Source organism: Lepus europaeus, chromosome 12 (assembly GCF_033115175.1).
Source record: "Lepus europaeus isolate LE1 chromosome 12, mLepTim1.pri, whole genome shotgun sequence".
In the NCBI taxonomy this organism is placed as follows: domain Eukaryota; kingdom Metazoa; phylum Chordata; class Mammalia; order Lagomorpha; family Leporidae; genus Lepus; species Lepus europaeus.
The window spans coordinates 91,590,699-91,610,654 of NC_084838.1; the positions used below are offsets into that span (position 1 = coordinate 91,590,699).

Sequence of the window (19,956 nt, forward strand, 5' to 3'; positions counted from 1 at the left end):
CCAGCCCCAATGGCTTCTTACTCCAACTTTAAATTGTGTGTGTGTGTGTGTGTTCTTAAAGGATTTATTTATTTGAAAGGCAGAGTGACAGAGATATAGAGATCTTCCCTCCACTGGTTCATTCCCCAAATGACTGCAAAGCCAGGAGCCAGGAACTCTACCTGGATCTCCCACATGGAAGACAGAGACCCAAGTACTTAGGCCATCACCTGCTGCCTCCTAGGAGGCAATAGCAAGAAGCTGGATTGGAAGCAGAAACCCAGTACGGGATAAGGGCACCCCAAGCGGTAACCTAACTCACTGTGCCAGTCCCAGCTTTAAATTTTTTAAAAACCAAAGTGATTTCCTTGGGCCTGGGTCCCCTTGTTGTCGACGGATATAACCACACGGCCTGTGTTTACTCTGTTCCTGTTCCCTGAGGGACAAGTCCTCTAGCAGGCAGCCCTTGACCATCTGGATGTTTCCAAGTCAACTCAGGGAAGGACAGACCTGCTGCCACCACCCCCGAGACATCCCCTCTGCTGACACTGCCTGACCCAGAAGGCTGGCAATGGGATCCCCAGAGGAACAGAGGCCATGCCCAACCCACCGGGAACACAGAACTGGCCTATGAGTCAGGACGAACCAGGCAACTCAGTGCCAGCCCAGGCGTGACATTCCAAAAAGTGGAGGATCATGGCAGGTGAGAACTGGAGGGGCCCTCTTGTTCCTACATAGGGGTGAGGGGGAGCAGTGACGCCTCTCTCTGGGATGACACATTCCAAGGAGCAGCATATCCATGGCAGCTACTCCCCGCCCCCATGGCCCAGGAATGCCACACCTTGGCATCCACACCCTTGTGCAGTCCCTCCCACTATGAGAAGGGTGACCATGGACACTAGAGTCCATAGGGCACTGCAGAAATGGCAAGGGGACTTCGAAGCCAGGTCACACCCCACTGTGGCTCCTGTCTTCCTTGCTGGGTCATTCGCTCCAGGAAGCCACGTGGGGAGGAGCTGAGGCCAGCCAACAGCAGCACCACCTTGCCACAAGACAGTCACCTTGGAGACTGAGCCTCAGCCCTGTCCAGCTGTCAGATGGGGAACGTACCTTGGACTCTACCCAGTTGGGCTGCATGAGAGACTTTGAGCCAAGGCCAAGCTGTATCCAAATTCCTGTTCCACCCAGAGTAAACTGAGTTAATAAGTGTTTACTGTTATTTATTTTTTAAAAAATATTTACTGGGGCCAGCACTGTGGCATAGAAGGCTAAGCCTTAGCCTGCAATGTCAGCATCCCATATGGGAGCTGGTTTGAGTTCCGGCTGCTCCACTTCCAATCCACCTCTCTACTAATGTGCCTGGGAAAGCAGTGAAGGATGGTCCAAGTGCTTGGAACACTGCATTCATGTAAGAGACCTGGAAGATGCTCTTGGCTCCTGGCTTCAGCCTGGTCCAGCCCTGGTTGTTGTGGCCATTTGAGGAATGAACCAGCAGATGGAAGATCTCTGTGTGTCTCTGTGTGTGTGTGTCTCTCTCTCCATTTCTTTATCTCTGCCTTTCAAATAGACAAAATAAATATTTTTAAAGATTTATTTATTTGAAAGGCACAGTTACACAAAGGGAGAGACAGAGAGAGGTCTCTGATCCACTTGTTCATTCTCCCAATGACCACAATATCCAGAGCTGGATCAGGCCAAAAGCAGGAGACAAACTCCATCTGGGTCTCATACATGGGTGACAGGGGTCCAAGTGCCTTCCCAGGTGCATTGGCAGGGAGCTGGATTGGAACAGCTGGGACTCACACGAATACCCATATAGGATGCTGGCATCACAGGCTGTGGCTTAACCCACTGTGCCACAATGCCCGCCCCTACTATTGTTTTAAACAGGGCCTGGGTAATCTATTAGGCAGCAATAGCTAAATGATTTTCAACAGCTCCTCAGGAAAAGGATCTGGAGCTGGGGGGTGGGGATCAGCCCCACAGGGAGAAGTATCTGTTGGGAAGTAGTGGTGGACATTCCAGTTTCTTTGTCCGGTTATCTTATTCACGAGACAAAGACCCAAACGGGTCTGCAAGGCTGAAGGGCTCTTGGTAACCATGGAGGTCTGCTGGGGGCCACAGTGAAAGCCATTTGTGCTTAGTTTGGTAACTTCACGATGCAGGCTCTGCAGGGGAAGGCTGCCTGCCCACAGCGACCCCTCACCCTGCCCCCTAGGGGTCTGCTTCTCCTTCCCAGGCAGCTCACCCCAAAGGAGAGCACATCCCCTGAGGTCCCTGCTTTGCCCAAGGGAGCCTGAGCCCTGCCTGCCAGAAAATCCAACTATGGCCCAGGGACGGCCATCCCGACCTGGGACAATCCATGTCAGGCTGAGGACCCCGAGGGCAGGACACACAGCACAGAGGGGCCAGGGTGGAAACACAGAGCCCGGCTCTGTCACCAGAGAGTGTCCACTTAGGAGGACTCCCCGGAGGAAATGTCTATCACCAGAAGGGCGTCCCCAGAGGGAGTGTCCACTCACGAGGAGACAGTCCCCAGGGAAGGCCCTCACCAGGAGAGAGTCCCTGCGGCAGTGTCCACCACCAAGGGAGAAGCACTCGGGGGAGGGGTCCACTCAGAGGAGAGAGTCCCCTGGGGAGTGGCTACCACCAGGGGAGTGACTGTGTCCGGCCCAGTCCTCACGCAGCCACAACAGCCTGAGGGACTCTTGAGGGGATTATGCTGACTACAAAGAGACAATCTCAGTGATTACACGCATCTGACTGCCTTTATCTAATATTCCTAAATGGCCAAATGTGGTGACAGAGTTTAGGTTAGTGGCTCTTGGAGGTTAGGGGAGAACAGGCAGAGGTGACACAGACCACAGGGTGGTCCTGTGGTGACGGCTGCTCTGTGTTCACTGAGTCAGTGTTGCCCTTGCACCGGAGGCTGTCTGTATCCTTTTCCAAGGTGTTGTCACGGAGAGGGTGGAAAAAAGCTCATGTGCTCTCTGTATTACTTCGAAACTGCATGTGGTTGTAGTTATTTCAACATAAAAGCTTTTTTAAAAAAAAGATTTATTTATTTATTTGAAAGTCAGAGTTACACAGAGGAGAGGCAGAGACCGAGAGAGAGCAAGAGAGAGGTCTTCCATCCAATGGTTCACTCCCCAATTGGCCGCAAAGGCCGGAGCTGTGCTGATCTGAAGCCAGGAGCTAGGAGCTTCTTCCGGGTCTCCCACACAGGTGCAGGGGCCCAAGGACTTGGGCCATCTTCCACTGCTTTCCCAGGCCATAGCAGAGAGCTGGCCGGGTCTCAAACTGGCACCCATATGGGATGCTGGCGCTTCAGGCCAGGGTGTTAACCCACTGCGCCGCAGCGCTGGCCCCTCAACATAAAAGCTTAATTTAAAAACAGGAGCCAGGATAGACATTCTGCCTAGAGGTTAGGAAGTCAGTTGAGACGGAGGGATCCCACATAGGAAGCCATGAGTTCAGTCCCCAATTCTGGCTCCTGATTCCAGCTTCCTGTTAATGCAGACTCTGCAAGGCAGCAGGTGATGGCTGAAGTAGCTGGGTTCCCATCACCTGTGTGAGAGACCTAGCTTGAGTTCCTGGTTCCCAGCTTTAGCCCAGTCCCAGCTGTAGTGGGTATTTGGGGAGTAAATGAATAAATGGGAACTCTGCCTCTTAAGTAAATAAATTTAAAAAAAAAAAAAAAAAGAGCCATTGCGAATGGCATCTTTTAGCTCTTAGGAGAATCTGGGAGGTGTCAAGTGGAGGACAGTAACTACTGGATGCTCAGCGTGATCACAAATGGAGTTGCTGGAACCCGAGGCCCTTCCGGGACTGGCACCTGTGGCCTCCTGGCCTTGTGCTTGGCAGCGTCATCCTGCTCAGACCACTTCTCCCTGCTCACCCCTGTCTGCTTCCCAAGGCCGTTCCCCTGCCTGGGTAGGCCTGTCCCTCAGCCAATGGGACAGTCCTCATCAGCTCCGGCTCTGCCTCCTGGGCATTTAGATCCAGTGCCACAGTCATTACCCAGCCAGATCGCACGTTCCCATAAACACAGAGTATAGGGGCCACCTTTCATTTCTCATTCAGAAGAGGTGATTCAGAGAGAGGTGGGAACAGCAAGGCCTGGTGGCTCACAGCCTAAGCAAGACACATCCAGAGGCACAGGTGGCGGGGTGGGGGGGTGAGGTGTGTGTGTGTCCAGGGTGGGAAAAGCACCTGAAAGTAAGAGTTCCTTCGACAATGAGGAAGGTGAGGTTCAGAGGAGCCAAACGCTTCTACGCAGTCAGCCAACATCCACTTGCAGAGCAGCTATGAGGTGCAGAGGAACCTGCAGCCGCCAGAGGCAGCTCCCGAAGAAGGAAGTTTGCAGAGACAGAGCAAGGTGGCCCCTGTCCCGGCCACCGTGCTTGTGTTGAGGTCACCACCAGACACTCCAGTCCCATGGGCACACAGGCCAGGTGCCTCTTCAATCACCTCTTTGTTTTGGGGAACCCATCCGTCCCAGCACCCTTCAGATGCCAAGGATTGGACCAAGTGTCTGACATTGTCATTCTCGCTGACAAGATGGGAGAAATGCCAGACCAGCTGGGGCAGGAGAGGCTGGGCACCAGGGCAGCCCCATCCAGTCGCCTTGCATGGGGACACCCTGTCGGCTTGAGGCCCCAGAAACAAATCCTACCGAACATCCGACAAAGGAGACACAGGGAAGGACAGCTGACGCTGCTGTGCTGGGGTGGGGAGCTTCCAGGAATCCTCATTTTTTCTCTCGATGCTTCTCAGCAACGTATCAGTTTCTACAAAGTACATGTATTGCATTTGTAATCGGGAGAGGAGCCAACCTGTTTAAAAGTAAGGAACAAAGCCTCACGCTGCTCCCCAGCAGTTCCCAGCCCGGGTTCTTGCGCAATGAAAGCCAGCTGTCGCCACGACTGTTGACGTGTGGAAAATTTAATTTGTACTTAGCTGTCCTAAATCTCTCTAAGGAAAAATGTGGTCGAGAAACTAAAAAAGAAAGGACATTGAATGTAATTCTGCTTCTGAAAAACTTTTTTTTTTTTTTTTGCAAGAAAGTTTCCTAGGTTGCTTTTGACTGGAATTGCATTTAGTTCAAAGATAGAAAATTCCCGAAACTGGCACTGCCTTTACCTTCACCTGCCTCCCTCCTGGGCAGGAAAAAGCCCAGAACTGCAGCCAGGCAGGCAGCGGGCAGGTTTATGGACAGGGCGACTTAGGTGACCCACTTCACCCAACATGGGCAAACTTCCCCAACCCCAGGCCCTTGGAGGCTCCCTGGGGAACACACGGAAAACGCTAAGGTGTGAGCAGCAAGCAGCTGACTGATCCTCACTCCTTTTACCTCCTCATTTAGAAAAAAAGAATTGCTTCAAAAATACTGAAAGGTTTAGTCATCCTGGCCAATAGAGCCTTTAGCACAGAGCTGAGAGGCAGCCCCAGCCGCTCACAGATAGAGCGACTGCCAGAGCTTTCCAGACAGCAGGCCTAATTACGGGAGGCTGTGCACACTCGAGCCTCAAGTGGAAGCAATTATTCCTTATCTTGAACAAAAAGCCCTGATATGTCCACACTTGCACCAAACGGCTGTGCTGGTGTCTTTTTATTTTTTTTTTAAATCCTATAAGAAAAGAAAAATTATCCATGTGTAAATAGACAGTGATAACAGAAAAACTGAGGCCAGACAGGGGCCACGCCCCCACTCTCTCCTCACCATTGTTGTGGGGCAGCTGCGCAGCAGGGATCGGCCCCCCCGCCCAGAAGCCCAGAGAGAAGCGGCCTCTCTACCCTGGTGCACTCACAGGCCTCCTGGAAGGGTGTGATGCTGAGCTAGGGCCTGGGGGCAGAAAACGGAACTAGAGGTACCTAAGGAGGAATGAAGGACAGAAGAGAAGAAGAGAGAGGGGGAAGGGGAAAAGGAGGGGAGGGAGATCAGATCTGGGTGGTACAGGGGAGGGCTTTGGGACTGATGGGTGGAGGACAAGCAGCCTCCTGGATCTCACTGACTTGAACAGCAATGCATGCAGAGGTGCTCTGGCCCCCCAGCACCAGCCCCTATACCCAGTGCTCATGGCAGGGACGCTGGGGGCCCTCAGAAGCCTTCAGGGTGTCACACATGTTGTTAACAGACGAATTCAGGCAGCTAGTCTGTTTTGCAGACAAAAATTTTTGGAGCTTATTTAAAAAAAAAAAAAAAGATCATGGAGAAGACAGAGGCACAGATGCCCTCTAGCCACTAAAGATTTTAGATCTTCAATTTCATCAGCCGGGGCCTGTGCAGGGTGCCCCCATTGTGCATACAGGTCCCCCACACCAGGGCCCCCAGCCATGACCCAGGAACAAGAAGGCCATGGCCACAGTCCCCTGGACAGGGCACAGGCTCCCCAAGGCAACAACAGCAGAAAGTCAGGGTCAGCTGACCAGGATCCCCAAGCCTCCTTGGCGCCCAAGGTCACAGCCAGCCAATTTATTCTTTCAGATTACTGCCAGGGCAAGCACCACATGGGATCCTTCTGAAAGGGACCATTTAAGTACTAAGAACTTGGGAGTGGACAGAGGCAACCCTACTCTGGCAAAGGCCACACAAGACACGGTTCATTTAAGCTCAGCCTAAGATTCTTTTCACACACAAACAAAAAAATTGTACCTCATGCTTCAAGTCTAGCTGGGATATTCCAAGATGCAAAGTCATTTACTCAGAGACTACAGGCTAGGGATGATTTGAATGGCTAGAAATGAAAAGGCCTTCCTCACATATTCATTTAGCAGGCTTGTATTATTAATAGGTACCATTTCCTTTTTTAAAGTCCTGCAGGGGGCCAGCGCTGCGGTAAAGCCACCGCCTGCAGTGCTGGCATCCCATTGGGGCGCCAGTTAGAGACCAGGCTGCTCCACTTCCGGTCCAGCTCTCTGCTAAGGCCTGGGAAAGCAGTAGAAAATAACCCAAGTTCTTGGGCTCCTGCACCCACGTGGGAGACCTGGAAGAAGCTCCCGGCTTCAGATCGGCCCAGCTCCAGCCATTGCGGCCATTTGGGGAGTGAACCAGTGGATGCAAGACCTCTTTCTCTCTCTGCCTCTCTGAAACTCTGCCTTTCAAATAAATAAATAAATGAAGACGTCCTGCAGCTGAATTTCTAGAGGGTCGGCTGGAATGCCATGCTGAGTGAGCTAGACCTGGAGTGGACCAGGCACTCATGCTGTGTCCACTGCAGCCCCTGTGTCTCACCCTCAGAGTTCACCCTCACAGAGTTTCCTCCCTCTATCCCGCAGCAAGCTGCCAGTGGGTAACACATGACCCTATTTACAGCTGGAGAAACTGAGGCACCAGTCCACAATCCCATGGCAGGTGTGGGACCAGATTTCCACTCACATCTGTCCACCTTGCCAGCACAAGACTCTCCTACTCTGACACCCCACCCTTGACTGTGTAAGACCTGGACTCCCGGGCACCCGGAGCAGTGCCAGGCCCACAACAGGCTCAGAGAAGCTTGTTGTCCTCTAACAGCTATACCAAGGGCTCAAGGGACCAGTATCATGATCTTCCGCCCTAACCAGGCTCTGCCCAGCATCTCCCTGTGGCTCCTGAGGCCCTGGGGACACAGCCCGACCCCAGAGTGGACAGCAAGCTGCTGACCCCAGGTGAGCAAGGCCATGACCTTAACTGTGGGGACTGAAAGCCAGTTAACTTCAGCTGACGATCCAGTGCCCCAGCACACAGACCAGGGAAGCAGGAGCAGCAGGACCCACTGCCACTGAGAATTGTTTAACTTTTCTGCACAGGATCACCCTGTGTGACAACCTCCTGGGCTGGGGTTTGCTGCTGTCTGAATAGTTTACAAAAGTAAATCGCACCCATCCATGCACTCATCAGTCATCAAACTTCAAACTCATTTCAGCCAATGATGCCTGGATCCCAGTTACCCTGGGAAACGACAACTTCTTAGCCACCCTGAGCCGCAGACGGCAGCAGGAGCAACCTGGGGCCCACGGAGGCCACGCACACACCCTGCCCGGGCCGGCTTCTTAACGAACTTCAACCAAGGGGCCCCTTCCCACCCAGGGCTCACGTTCTCCCGCACTGGAGCCGCAGCGGCAACGCTAACAAAAAGAAAGGACAACACAGTCCCGGCAGCCCACCCGGCCGGTTGTCATGGGACCTCACAGGCTGTGGTGTATTTATAAAGCGCACACTTTCCCCATCGGAAAGAGCAGGGCGAGTGGAAACCCGCAAACGAGCCGGGTCCCCACCCCACCGCCCAGCCTGCTACCGGTTGTTCCACAAATATCCGTTCCCCAGCCCGGGGACCAACGCGGGGGTTCTGCGGGTAACTAAGTTCCTCAGGATGCCGGCCCCGCCCCCTGCAAAGTCAGCCACCGAGACAGAGACCCCCGCTCAGGGTCCCGGCGGCACCTGACACAAACCCAACGCACTCACCGCCAGGCAAACGAGCGCCGCAGCTCGGCCTCACAGGCGAAGTCGGCGGCGTCGGGAGCGCCTGCCCCCCGACAGTCTCCGAGGAGCCCCGCGCGGCCGGCGGAGCAGGGCTGAGGTCAGCCAGCACCCCGCGGGGCGGCCTGGCTCGCAGGCGCGGCCTGGGGTCCCCGCGGCCCCCGAGGCAGCCCCAGTGTGGGCTTGGCCACAGCTGTGGGACTGCAGCGTCTGACAAAGCCGCACGTGCGAGCCAGCGGGGGGCGCGGGCGGGCCGGGGGGCGGGCTGCAGGGTCCCCATGGCAACGCGGCGCGGGGCGGGGCTGGGGGCCGCGGGCCCGGGCTCCGCTCGCGGCCGCCGAGGGAGGCGGCGACGGTCCGGACGCCTCAGCCGCGGCCGCCGCCTGGCGGGACGCCATGGCGGGTCCCCGGCAGCCGCGGGAACTTTGCGCGTGGAGGCGCTGCTGCGGCTGCGGACGCTTCTCTAGGTGCCTGCGAAGAAGAAGGGAAATGCAACTGCCTTAAAGAGGTACTGTGGGGTGTGTGTGTGTGTGTGTGTGTGTGTGTGGTGTGGAGGGTGTGTATGAGTTGTGTGGCGTATGAGTTATGTGGAGAGTGTATGTGTTGTGTCTGTGTGGTATGTTCTATGTGGTATACAGTGTGCATGTGTGAGTTATGAGGTGGGTGTGTGTATGAGTGTGTAGAGTGTGTGTGAGTGTATTTGTAGTATATGTGTGGTGTGTATGTGAGTGCGTGTGTAGTATATGTGTGTGAATGTATGTGTAGATGTGGGGTGTGGTGGCTGTGTATGTGTAGTGTATTGTGGTATGCATGTGTGAGTTATGAATTTTGTGTGGTGTGTGTATGAGTGTATGTGTAGTATGTGCGTGTTGTGAACTGTGTATTGTGTGAGTGTATGTATAGTTTATGTGTAGTGTGTGTGAATGTATTTGTGGTACATGTGGGTGTGGTGCATGTATTTGTAGTATATGTATGATGTGTATGTGAGTGCATGTGTAGTAGATGTGAGGTGTGTTAGGTGTGTGAGTGTATGTGTAGTATATTGTGGTATGCATGTGTGAATTGTGTGTGTATGCAATATATGTGTGAGGTGTGTGAGTGTATAGCATATTGAGTGCATGTGCGTGTACAGTGTGTGGTGTTTATGTGTGATATGCATGTGAGTGTGGTGTATGTGAGTGTGTGATGTGTTGTATGTATGGTATATGTTGTGTGGTGTATGTGTATGGTGTATAATACATCAATTTGGGGGATCCCACATCGTTTCCCCTGAGCAGGTACTGAGTGCCAGGCACAGATTTACCTGCTGAATCCTGCCACCAGCCTGCAAGACTAAGTAAGGTACCATGATTGGGGTATTTCTGCCGGGTAAACTGATGGACCAAGAATATACACATCCTTCTGCCCAAGGCTTTTCCTTCATAGGGTGGGGAGCCAGGATAGCCCCGGCTGGTGGCTTGTGTAGGGGTTATTGTATGTGGGAAAGGTGAGTTGGTCCCCCAGGGGCCCAGAGCCAGATGCTGCTGGCAGACAGTAGGAGCAGGCCCAAAGGGCAGCTCTGTGAGGCTTTCCCTGTCCTCGTGTCACCCACTGGTGTTTTCATGATGGCAGTTACCCTTTTGCTTCTAGTGTAGAACTCCCTGAAGCATTTCTTATAGGGCATTTTTGGTGGCGATGAATTCGCTCAGTTTTTGCTTGTCTAAGAAAGAATTTATTTCTCCTTTATTTCTGAAGAATAGTTTTTGCTGGATATAGTATTCTTGGCTGCAGTGTTGTTCTTTTTTTTATTTATTTATTTTTGACAGGCAGAGTGGATAGTGAGAGAGAGAGAGAGAGGGACAAAGGTCTTCCTTTGCCATTGGTTCACCCTCCAATGGCTGCTGCTGCTGCTGCCGGCGTGCTGTGGCTGGTGCACCGCGCTGATCCGAAGCCAGGAGCCAAGTGCTTCTCCTGGTCTCCCATGGGGTGCAGGGCCCAAGGACTTGGGCCATCCTCCACTGCACTCCCGGGCCATAGCAGAGAGCTGGCCTGGAAGAGGGGCAACCGGGACAGAATCCGGCGCCCCGACCGGGACTAGAACCCAGTGTGCCGGCACCGCTAGGCGGAGGATTAGCCTGTTGAGCCATGGGCGCCGGCCCGTTATTGTTCTTTCAAGATTTGAATATATCCTACTATTTTCTTCTGGCCCATAATGTTCCTGTTGAGAAGTCTGCTGCTCATTTAGAGTTTTGACACTTTTCTCTTGCTGGTTTTATAATTCTGTCTTTATCTTTGGCTTTCACTGACTACAGCCTGCCTTGGAGAAAGCCTCTTTGGGTTTAATCGGTGTCCTTTGAGCTTCCTGGACCTATATGTCCATTTCTCTTTCAAGTCTTGGGAAGTTTTCAGTCATAAATTCCTTAAATAGGCTTTCAATGCCTTCTCCCATCAATTTAGGGGAGCCGCCCCCATACTGCAAATATTTGCTCACTGAGAGATATTCCAAGTAGCTCATAGGTTTTCTTTGTTCTTTCATTCTTTCCTATCTTTATCTCACCTGGTCATTTCAGAAGACCTGTCCTCAAATTCAGAAATGCTTTCTTTTGCCTCCTCTCCTCTGTCATTGCAGCTTTCAACTTTTTTTTATTTTGTTGATTGACATTTCGGTTCAAAGATTCTGACTGATTTTGTGTATTGAATGTTGTCTTTGTTTCACTAACTGTTTTCCTAGTTTCTAAGAAACTTATCTGTATTCCCAGTCATCTTTCAATATTCTTTATCAACCGACATTTTTAATTTTGTTCAGTCACTTCACACGGGTTTCCTTCAAATTGGGATCTGTTTCTGGAGAAGTCTTGTGTTCCCTTGCTGGTGGCATGCTTCCTTGTGTTTTCATGTTTCTTGCACATTGCTGTCTGCACATCTGGTGTATCACTTGCTGCTTCCAGTTTCACAGAGTAGATTTCAAAGGAAAAGACATTTGCATATAAATGGAGAGTAAGCTCTTGCTTGGATAGATGGCATGCCTTTGCTTCTAGATGAGCTCAGAAGTATAGATTTTGAATGATTTCTTTAGTTGCAATGTCATGATATCCAGGAGTGCCCCAATAGTCCAGTCGGTAGCAGTTCCGGAAATAGTGGTGTGACAGTGCCCATAGATTTGTGCTTCTAGATGTATGTGCCCACACAGGCCCTGTGGAGCTGAGTGCTAATGGCACTGTGCTGCATGATGACATCAGCCACTGTTCCACTTTTGTGGGACATAGAAACGGTCATCCTCAAGTCCTGAGGTATCTGGACACAGGTATCACTGGAACTTGTAAAATGATAGCCACCAGCACAGAGTTCCAAGAGCTGAGATGCCTGTCTTTTGCCCTGTGAGGCACCTGTGGCTTTGGGCAGGGATCACCTATTGACCTATCTAGCAGTGTCTCCAGTCTACACATGGAACTATGGTGAAGCAGATTGAGTCCTAGGTGCTTGGGGACCCAATGTGTCTGTCCCCAGACAGTTCCCTAAATAGTTCCCTAAATAGCCGGTGAAGGCCATGGAATCCTCTTGTAATTATGGTCACCAGTCTGCAGTGGTGATGGGGATTGCTGTGCTTCTGCTCAATTTTTTTTAAAAGATTTATTTATTTACTTGAATATCAGAGTTACACAGAGAGAGGTAGAGACAGAGAGAGAGAGGTCTTCCATCCTCTGGTTCACTCCCCCGCTGGCCGCAATGGCTGGAGCTGCACTGATCTGAATCCAGGAGCCAGGAGCTTCTTCCAGGTCTCCCACACAGGTGCAAGGGCCCAAGGAGTTGGATTATTTTCCACTGCCTTCCCAGGCCAAAGCGGAGAGCTGGATCAGAAGTGGAGCAGCCGGGATCCGAACTGGTGCTCATATAGGATGCTGGCACTGCAGGCATTGACTTTACCTGCTACTCCACGGTGCTGGCCCTTCCTGCTTAATTTTACCCAGCTTTGTGGAGCTTCCCTTGGGACCTGGGGCAGTATGGTCCAGTGCACTTTGTTCCTCTCTTGAGGCTGCCTTCCCGCATCCCCATGCTGTTTGGTGTTCCCACCCCTAACCTGGTGAGTTGCAGTGTTCTCTCCCTCAGTCACTCGCTTCAAAATGTGGTCATTTCTCTGTCACCTGGTTCTTCCCTGTGGCAGAGGTGACGGCAAAGCACTTTTATTCATCTACCTTGCATTATCTTCTCCAGATCTTAATTTTCAGTGGAGAAAAAAACCCCAGGAAGTAATAAACTTTGGACTTGTTGCCATATACCAGCAATTTATGACTATTTTTTATAATTCTAGAAACATGTGCTTTCCCATAGAGCAGCTGATGAGTCAGTATTTTAATTCACTTGGGAATGACTCTACCATCACTTAATTTAATATCTAAAGTCTTTAATTACATGAAGCTTACTAAAATTTATATCACTTACATTTACCTAACTTATTTATTTTTTAGCAATTATACCTGGCCTACTTATGAAAATTGAGAATTAGACAATCATAGTCAGCAATTTAAGTTATTTTTCTGTTAATGAAAACTTTAAAAGTTACTTTGCTAGACTTGTTATACAGAAAGCAATGGACACTGAATTGCACGTTCTTTTTGAAGATTTATGTATTTATTTGAAAAAAACTACAGAGAGAGATGGAAAGATAGAGATGGGAGTTGGGGAAGGTGGGGAAAGAGATCTTCCATCCACTGGTTCACTTCCCAGATGGTCACAGCAGCTGGGGCTGGGCCAAGCTGAAGCCAGGAGCCAGGAACTCCATCTTGGTTTCCTACATGAGTGGCAGGGGCCTATGAACTCGAACCATCTTCTACTGTCTTCTTAGGCACATTAGCAGGAAGCTAGATCAGAAGCAGAGTATCCAGGACTCAAATCTGCATTCGGCATCTCAAATGGCAGGTGCAAAGCCAGCCCCTGGATAGCACTTGTATTTGCATCTTTGTTCTTAGGGAAAATTTATACCTTTTTTTTTTCTTAATTTGAGAGGTAGAGTTATAGACAGAGGCAGGGAGAGACAGAGGGAAAGGTCTTGTATTATTTTAAAGATTTATTTATTTATTGAAAAGGTAGAGTTACAGAGAGGCAGAGGCAGAGAGAGAGAGGCGTCTTCCATTTGTTTGTTCACTCCCCAGATGGCTGCAATGGCTGGAGCTCTGCCAATCCTGCTAATGCACCTGAAAAAGCAGTGGAGATGGCCCAAGTGCTTGGGACCCTGCATTCACGTGGAAGACCCAGAAGAAAATCCTGGTTCCTTGCTTCTGATCCGCTCTGACTGTTGCGACCATTTGGGGGGGGGGACTCTCTCTCTCTCTCTCTCTCTCTCTGTCTCTCTCTCTCCTAAACTGTCTTTCAAATAAATAAATAAATCTTTTTAAAAAATACTTAAGTGCTTATTTTGTTATATTAATAGAGCTCTTCTATATATTTTCATGCAGAAATGTCTCATACAAGTAATGAATAGACATAAAAACATGAAAATACAGACATTAAAAATGTCACAGCTCTCATTTTTAAAATGTAGTTAGGTATAAAACATAATAATGTTAGCAGACAGCTGCTCAGAGGTTCTTGTCTTCCCTCAAGAAAGAATTCAGACAGGAGACCGAGAGTGGTGGTGAGCGAGGTAGCAAAGCCTGATAGACCAGGCAGGTGTCTCGGGAAGTGACTGAGTGCCCTGTCTGTGCACCTGTCAGGCCAGGTGGTCATCTCAGGAAAGGTCTGAGAGCCCAGTCCGCATTCAGACTGCAGTCTGTATGGATAGGAGTGTGGGTCCCTCTGTTTCTCCTCCCTGCCTCCTTCTTTCGAAAAGTGTTGGGCGGGGTGTTTTCTGGATGTGCCATTCCCGGAAGTCCTCCCAGGTCCTTATCAGCACAGTGTTATAGGACCTACCGCCCCCTGGGTAAAACCAGGCAAAAACCCAGCTAACAGGGTTACAGAACAGGAATATTTTATTTTATTTTTTTTTAAAGATGTATTTATTTATTTGAAAGGCAGAGTTACAGAGAGGCAGAGGCAGAGAGGTCTTCCATCTGCCAGTTCACTCCCCAAATGGCTGCAATGGCTGGAGCTGCGCTGATCTGAATCCAGGAGCCAGGAGCTTCTTCTGGGTCTCTCATTTAAGCGCGGGGGCCCAAGGGCCATCTTCTGCTGCTTCCACAGGCCATAGCAGAGAGCTGGGTGGGAAGTGGAGCAGCCAGGATCCATGTGGGACACCGGCACTGCAGGTGGTGGCTTTACCGGGACACCACAGCACCGGCCCCAGGACAATTACTTCACCCATAATTGCTCCTCTGCTTTCTGTGCTCGTTTCCTCATTCCATCGCACAAAGGTTTTCTTTAAAAATTCCCATTCTCTTCAGTCACTTTTACACACATAGGCTAATGTCTACCTAGCTGCCTTAAAAAAAAAATGTTTACTTATTTATTTTGAAAGTCAGAGTTACAGAGAAGGAGAGAGATAGAGAGAGGGAGGGAGGGAGAGAGAGAGGTCTTACATCTGCTGGTTCACCCCCAAGATAGCTGCAATGGCCAGGGTTGGGCCAGGCTGAAACCAGGAGCCAGGAGTTCCATCTGAGTCTCCAGGCTCCAGGTGGGTGCAGGGGCCTAGACACCTGGGCCATCTTCCATTGCTTTTCCCAGGCCATTATCAGGGAGTTGGATCGGAAATGGAGCAGCCAGGACATGAACCAACACCCATATGGGATACTGACATCACAGGCAGCGACTTTATCACTTTAACACATTGTGTTGCTGTGCCACAGTGCTGCCCCCCTCATCCTAGCTCCCTTAATAATATAAATGTACCAGTTTATAAGAAGGACAGTTGGATCCAACTAATATCATCAACATGACACTGATGTTGAGTTTTACATATGGCCGGCGCCGTGGCTTAACAGGCTAATCCTCCGCCTTGCGGCGCCGGCACACCAGGTTCTAGTCCCGGTTGGGGCGCCGGATTCTATCCCGGTTGCCCCTCTTCCAGGCCAGCTCTCTGCTATGGCCCAGGAAGGCAGTGGAGGATGGCCCAGGTCCTTGGGCCCTGAACCCGCATGGGAGACCAGGAGAAGCACCTGGCTCCTGGCTTCGGATCAGCGCGATGTGCCGGCCGCAGCGGCCATTGGAGGGTGAACCAACGGCAAAAAGGAAGACCTTTCTCTCTGTCTCTCTCTCTCTCTCACTATCCACTCTGCCTGTCAAAAAACAAAACAAAACAAAAAAGAGTTTTACATATGCTGATAGGTTGTCTTATGAAGACCATGCACTGAATATTGGCAGAGAGAAAAAATTAAGAGAGGAAGTTCTAAGAGCTGAGAAGCCCCTACAGGTTAGCCCATCATTTCAGTTTTCTGACTTAATTCTCGGAGCATCAAATTTGTAATTTGCCCTTTGGTTTAAAATGTACATGAAGAAGGAGACATTTTCTGAACACTGCTGGATTCTCTCCGGTGCCTGAGGATCCATTGGTAGATCACAGGGCAAGCGGGAGGCCAGCCTTGTGGGGTTCTGGTGGGCTTGAGAATGAAATCTACCTCTAGAACTGGAGTAAGACGAGGAAAAGGATGCCTGCTTTATGTGGCATGGAGTCCTCGTGTGGAAACGAACTGCAAAGACACAGCAGCAGCCATTGTGTGCGTGCTTGCTGGGCCAAGGACAGGCAACTGTGACTGAACCGGAGGAGGGGGCTTCAGAGACAAGACTTTGCAGCTTGCTCTTGGGCCTGACGTTGCATCTGAGAAGGTTCAGACTGCTGCCTTTTTTTTTTTTTTTTTAAGGATTTATTTATTTATTTATTTGAAAGTCAGAGTTATAGAGAGAGGTAGAGACAAAGAGAGAGGTCTTCCATCTGCTGGTTCACTCCCCAGATGGCCACAACAGCCGGAGTTGCACCAATCCGAAGCCAGGAGCCAGGAGCTTCTTCCGGGTCTCCCACGTGGGTGCAGGGGCCCAAGCACTTGGGCCATCCTCCACTGCTATCCCAGGCCACAGCAGAGAGCTGGATTGGAAGAGGAACAGCCGGGACTATGAACCGGTGCCCATATGGGATGCTGGCGCTTCAGGCCAGGGCTTTAACCCGCTGCGCCACAGCGCCAGCCCCTGTCTTTTAGGGTAGGGAAGGCGCCTTTACGTGGGAAGTGTATCTTTTGGTTTTTAGGAACAGCACAGAGTCCTTTTTCAAATGTCTACATAAATAGTCAATGTGTCAGAATAGCAGATTTTCACTTGCTCATTTTTCTACTTGCACATCCCTTTGCAGATCTGAAGATTGATTAGAAAGCTGAGCTGGCTGCCGGGAAGACTCGATTAGCATCTCGGGATGCTACAGGAAATGGCAGGGACATCTCAGGTTGTCTGAAGATGGCTCTCAGGGAAGGAGTCTTTTAATCAGTCTTGGGTGCATTTTAAAGATTTATTGATTGATTGATTTGAAAGGCAGAGTTACAAAGAGAGAGAATTTTCATCTACTAGTTCACTCCCCAAATGGCCGCAACAGCCGGGACTGGGCCAGGTCAAAGCCAGGAGCCTGGAGCTCCACCTGGGTCTCCCATGTGGCTGCAGTAACCCAAGGACTCGGGCCATGATCCGCTGCTTTCTCGGGCACATTAGCAGGGAGCTGGATCCAAAATGGAGCAGCTGGGACTTGAATCATCGCCAGTCTGGGATGCAGGTGGTGGCCTAACCTGCTGAGCCACATCACCTGAGTGTGTTTTAAAGCCTCAGGCTGTCAATTGAAACACATTTTATGGAAATTCTTGGATCTTCTGGCTGTGAGTTTTAATTTCAGGCTACAATAAATAAGCTTGGAGAGTTTAAATGATCTTCAAATTATTTGAGCATGTCACAAACTGCTGTCCCAGGGGCTTGGGTGATGGTAGAGGATGTGTTGAAAACCTGGAATTACTGAAAGCTCTTCTTACACAAGGATGTTTCAGACACTTCAGAAAAGTTGGAAATAATTTTTCTTGAGGCAAAAATTTTGAAATCACAGGGTTTTTTCATAAAACATATTTCTATGAACTTTTTGAAGCCTCATTGTCAACCCCTTTAATCCAGGCAATTCATTTCCAAATAGAACACACAAAAGCCAAAATATTAGAAGAAAAACAAAAACCAACCCAAGGTCAGCAAAAGGGCCTGAAGGGCCCACTTTAGTCTACAGTAAAGTGGTGTGGTGGGTTAAGCGGCCACTTACGACACGAGCATCCCACAGCAGAGTGCTGAAGTCCAGGCTATTCTGCTTCCGTTCCAGCTTCCTACTAAGGTACTTCTGGCTGCTTTAACAAAAGGGTCCTAGATTGTAAGGCTTATAAGAAATCATAATTTGACTTCTGTCTCTGGCTGGAGCCCGAGGATGAGGGAGGGTCTCCAGCTGTAGGCACTGCTGTGGTGCGGGTGCTTAGCAAGCACGCAGTGGACATTGAGAGCATTCTGGCCTTAAATCCTCAAATACAAGCTCATGCTACCCTGTGTTCGACTTCAGCCAAGAAATTAGATGAGAAACATTGGAAGAGAAGCCCTGATAAGAGCTGCTTTAATTGTGAAAAGCTGAGAATAATTTCGATGACATCAAGCACACAATTCTTGGTGAGCGAGCAGCTCTCTGAGAAGCAATGAGGCACATTAACAGGGAGGTGGATTAGAAGTGGAGAAGCAGTGCCTATATGGGATGCTGGCATTGCAAAAGGCAGCTTAACCCACCACGCCACACTGCCGGCCCAGAAGTAAATTTTAACCTGTATAACACAGTAAAAGTTGTAAAAAGTTGTAACAGTAATTACCCTCATTAGTCTCTCTTTAATAGAAGCATTTCTTTTTGAGAAACTACTCTTGATAGGAGAGGAAATTTACAGGAAAATTTCAAAATAACAGTAGTAACTTGGAGAAGAAGCAATTTGGAGTTCATTTTATTAGGATATGGAGTAGTGTTTTGGTATATACATGGCACAACAAAATAAGATGTATGGCCACTATAACATAGCAGCAATCATAATAATAAAATTTCTCAGTGAAATTCCTATTTTATACTATTTTTATTGACCATGTATGTTATGTAATTTAAACCTTGAAATAGTAAGTGACAGTAAAGGAACGCTATAGTGCACTCATTGTTTAAAAAATAAAAACTATGATTATGGTGTATGAAATTTTGTTTACTATGTTAGAAAGTGAAATTAAGGTAAATATAAACATAAGCAAGTGGTAATTAACATAAGAATGTCCTGGTTATTTCTTTACCATAATCTCTATTTTACATTAGTTTGCTTTTAGGTACTTTAAATATTCAATCAGTAGGGACAGCATGTGACTCCATTTTAACATTTGTCACTAAATGTTCATTAGTTGATTGTATGTTTATTTGTTATTCTGACACTAAATTGTATGCCTTTAGCATTTTGAAAAGTGATGTCTGATGGAATAAAATAATATAAAAAAATCATAATTTAATTCTCAATGTTTTGGGTGCTGGGAGGCCCAGATCTGGGTGCCAGCAGATTGGGTTCCTGTAAAGATGCTCTTCCAGGTTGGAGACTGCCCACTTCTTGTTGGATCCTCATATGGCCAGAAGGCACTCATCTCATTCATGACTTCATTGCTTCCCAAAGGCTCACCTCCAGTACCCTCAGTGCCCCCAGGACTCCCGGTATATCCAGATCTGGGCAACACAATGAAGATACTTTCACAACATTTTTATCAAGGAATAAAAACAAGGGAAAACCTAATGAAAAGTGGAATTTTATGTTGAACAATGATAACCATAGGACCCAGTAGAACAAACAGGGGAAAAGAAAACATGCTAAGGATTTGCAAACCCGTGAAGCTACTGGAACTGTGACACCTGGTTGGTGGGGGGTTACAGAGATACTATAGCTTTAGAAAGCTTTGTGACTGTCTCTCAGAAATGCAAGAGTGAAACTTCCGTGAGATCTTGCTATTGCAGGCTCCCAAGCTTCTCTGTGATCATGATCAGGAGAGGAACAGAAAAAGCATGGATGTCCAGGCCTACCCAGTAACACCTGATCAGAGTTCCCCAGGGAGGACCAGAGGTGGACATCACTGGTGCTCGCCCTCCTCATTCAGGTCTCCCCATTCCTCCCTCTCCTGCCATCACAACCTTATGCTCCTTCACATTATGTTCCTGACTCAGCCTCTTCTTCACCACAAAGAGCCCTTGCATCTCTGTCCAGCAGATGGGGATCATTTGCCAGTAATCCACAGGGTCGTGGCATCCCATGTGTCGTGCCCTGGGACAGGATCTGGTGACAAGATTGTCAAGTGCCATCTCTTCTGGTTCCACATCAAATTGAGGGACCTTTCCTTTAACTCAAACAGGCCTGGAATGATGTATATTTTGCATGATTTTGAAGATTGTATTAGGACCTTAAAACTAACATTGCTTATATTTGCCCTTTAGTAAGGTAGAGTAATACCAACTAAAAAGGTGAGTTCCCATGCAGTTATGTTGGCCACGCAGACTTAATTTTTTGGTCTGTTGACAGTTGCATAAGATTTCATTCAAAGTAATC

At 49.3% G+C, this 19,956-nt stretch overlaps 1 protein-coding gene across 2 annotated transcripts in view; it reads right to left on the reverse strand.

The window, feature by feature from the left end:
* FGD3 (FYVE, RhoGEF and PH domain containing 3) overlaps window positions 1–8,464 on the reverse strand; it is a 53,575-nt gene extending 45,111 nt beyond the window's left edge. The window contains exon 1 of one of the 2 annotated variants that reach the window (XM_062207099.1): window positions 8,423–8,464. The gene's annotated coding sequence lies outside the window, so the exon portion shown is untranslated. Of the gene's footprint in view, window positions 1–4,654; window positions 4,691–8,422 lie in introns of those variants that run through there. The other variant, XM_062207100.1, reaches the window with a different exon arrangement.
* Between the last annotated feature and the right edge of the window lie 11,492 nt (window positions 8,465–19,956).